The sequence below is a fragment of the Nematolebias whitei genome, chromosome 16 (genome assembly GCF_014905685.2).
Source record: "Nematolebias whitei isolate Nwh7 chromosome 16, NemWhi1, whole genome shotgun sequence".
NCBI classification, from domain to species: Eukaryota; Metazoa; Chordata; class Actinopteri; order Cyprinodontiformes; family Rivulidae; genus Nematolebias; species Nematolebias whitei.
In genome coordinates, this window is record NC_056513.1 from 9,148,738 (window position 1) to 9,151,090 (window position 2,353).

General features: G+C 40.9%; 2 non-coding genes across 2 annotated transcripts; both read left to right on the plus strand.

Annotated features, from left to right (window-relative positions):
- Positions 1-398: 398 nt before the first annotated feature.
- trnae-cuc lies at positions 399-470 on the plus strand. The gene has a single exon. It is a non-coding gene; the product is annotated as a tRNA-Glu (tRNA).
- A 1,784-nt stretch (positions 471-2,254) lies between these two features.
- trnay-gua lies at positions 2,255-2,342 on the plus strand. Its single transcript is given in 2 exon segments — positions 2,255-2,291; positions 2,307-2,342. It is a non-coding gene; the product is annotated as a tRNA-Tyr (tRNA).
- The last annotated feature ends 11 nt before the right edge of the window (positions 2,343-2,353 follow it).

Below are 2,353 nucleotides of genomic sequence, written 5' to 3' on the forward strand. Positions count from 1 at the left end.
TTTGCTACAGTTTTGTTGCTTTTAAATATTAGTTACTGTTTTTTTTATTCAGCTTTTTAGCTACTTTTTAGCTGGAGCCGGCCCTCTTCCTCCCCCTCCAGAGGAGGGGGCGTGCCAAAAACACCATCTTAGCACCAACATTACTGGTTTGTTCCATTTTGGAGTAAGCTGTTGGGGGAAGAATCAGTTTTATTGTGTGTTTCCTGGACTGATGAAGCCTTCTGGATGGAAGGTGAAACGTTTCAGAAAAAAAAAAAAAAAAGAAACTGTCCAGATGACCTGACTGAAAATTGTTGGATTGTATACCTGGATTATTGAGCATGGACTTTTTTGGTTTTTCAGCTTGTGTTTTTAAGAATTTAGCTACTGTTTAACTTGTCTGAGGGCAGCTGCAGCCCTCCCTGGTGGTCTAGTGGCTAGGATTCGGCGCTCTCACCGCCGCGGCCCGGGTTCGATTCCCGGTCAGGGAACAAGATTTATTTTAAAACTGGCTCGAAAATTTTTTTTAACAAGGACATTTCAAGTTAGGACAACTGTCCTGTTTTCTGTTGAAGTCGTCTCGATTATCACTTCTCCAGATACGCCTTCTAAACCTTTCTTTTGGTCTTTGGCTGAAAGCTGCTGAAAAACTGCTGAAATGTTTAGAAAAAGCCGAACAGAGCAGAGTAAGCTGATATATGTAGAGAGGTTGAATAACTTACAAGAAATCGGAAATTGAAAAAAAAAAAAAAAAAACCTGAAATGAGCAAGAAATACCTACAAAATAGCTGAAATAGATGAATATGCCAAAATGAATTTGAAATGAGCAGAACAAAAAGGTGAAATTAGCAGAAAATGCTAAAAAAAAAAAGCACCAAAGAGCAAAGATTTCCAAAATTAGTATAAAATTAAAAAGAAAAACAGAAAACATCTATATTAAGCTGAAAAATACCTTAACAGTATGTAAAAAAGTACAGAAAGATGCTGAAAGGAGCTGAAATGAGCAATATAAGGTAAACAGCTCAAAGGGTCTGAACGATGTGATTTTTTTCAATGAGAAAAACATGGCCAACAAAGCTAATTATTTCAAAAAGTAGAAATTGAACAAAACTCAAAACACTCAGCTGAAATTCAGTGAATAAGCCGAATGTTTTGATGGATGAATTGTTGAAATAGCTGAAAAGGCTGCTCTGATGCAACTCAAAGTTTCGTAAACAAACTTCTGAGTCCGAGTCAAAAAAAGTGGGTGAATCCTTTTTTGTCTGGACTGTTGACATTTTAGCTTTGCTACAGAGGAAGTGGGCGAAGATTTTATTCTGAGCCGAAACTAAGAATGTAGGGTTTAACATTTCTTAAAGCAGGAATGCATTTCGCCCACCACCTTTCGTTTCAGAGCTGAAGCCAGTCACTTAGCTGTACGTGTGATGAACTGCCTGAACATTGCACTTTTTTCATGAGATATTTCGCTAACAGACAAATAGCTTCTCACATCCTTCTAAGAATTTTAAATTGAATCAAGGACAGACTTGTTTGGCAACAAAAAGTGGTTTAATTTCTCAGCAGAGAAGGTTTTCCAAAAAGTTATTAGTTGAGACACGTCTTCAAAGACCCAACAAATGAAAACCAGTCGCTTCAGCTCGTTAGGGTCATCGTGGCCCAAGGCAGAACGAGCTCCTTCGAGGAAAACCTTCAGATCCTTTCGCACGCTGGTTTGTTTTGGTGCTCGGCAGCCGAAGCTTTAAAAAGCAGAAACACATGCGGGATGGAAAGTTCCCCCGAGGCGCTACAGAAACAGGAATGTTGCTCCGAACTGCAAACATGTTCCCAAAACCAGGCTGGAAAAATGTGTCGGGGCAAAGAGCTGAAACGACGGATGAGCAACAGCTGAGGGTTGAGGACGTCTGGGTTTCATTCTCTCACCGCTGTTGAGGAAACGTCTGCTGTTTGACTCAGACAGCCCTGACCTGTAAACACTGTGGAGCAACACGGCCGTCCAGTTTAAACCTGATTTAAAGCATCAGGCACAAAACGCTCAACGTGTTTAAGATGTTTTAGTTTTAGTTTTATTTTGCACCCGTCATATACGGGATAGTCCCCGTACGTCTGTAAACATTCTCGTGTCCTGCCCATAGCTTCTGATCCACTTGGGATGATTTAAAACTTGATTCACATTCGTACCTCCACTAGACAGCGTGTCTCATAATCTTTAAATCACCCCAGCTCTAACGTATCTTGTCTCTGTATGAAAAGGGCCCCGGCTGGTTCTGTGCCTGTCCCTTCGATAGCTCAGTTGGTAGAGCGGAGGACTGTAGAGGTTATGAGCAGAGATCCTTAGGTCGCTGGTTCAAATCCGGCTCGAAGGAGCTTTTATTCC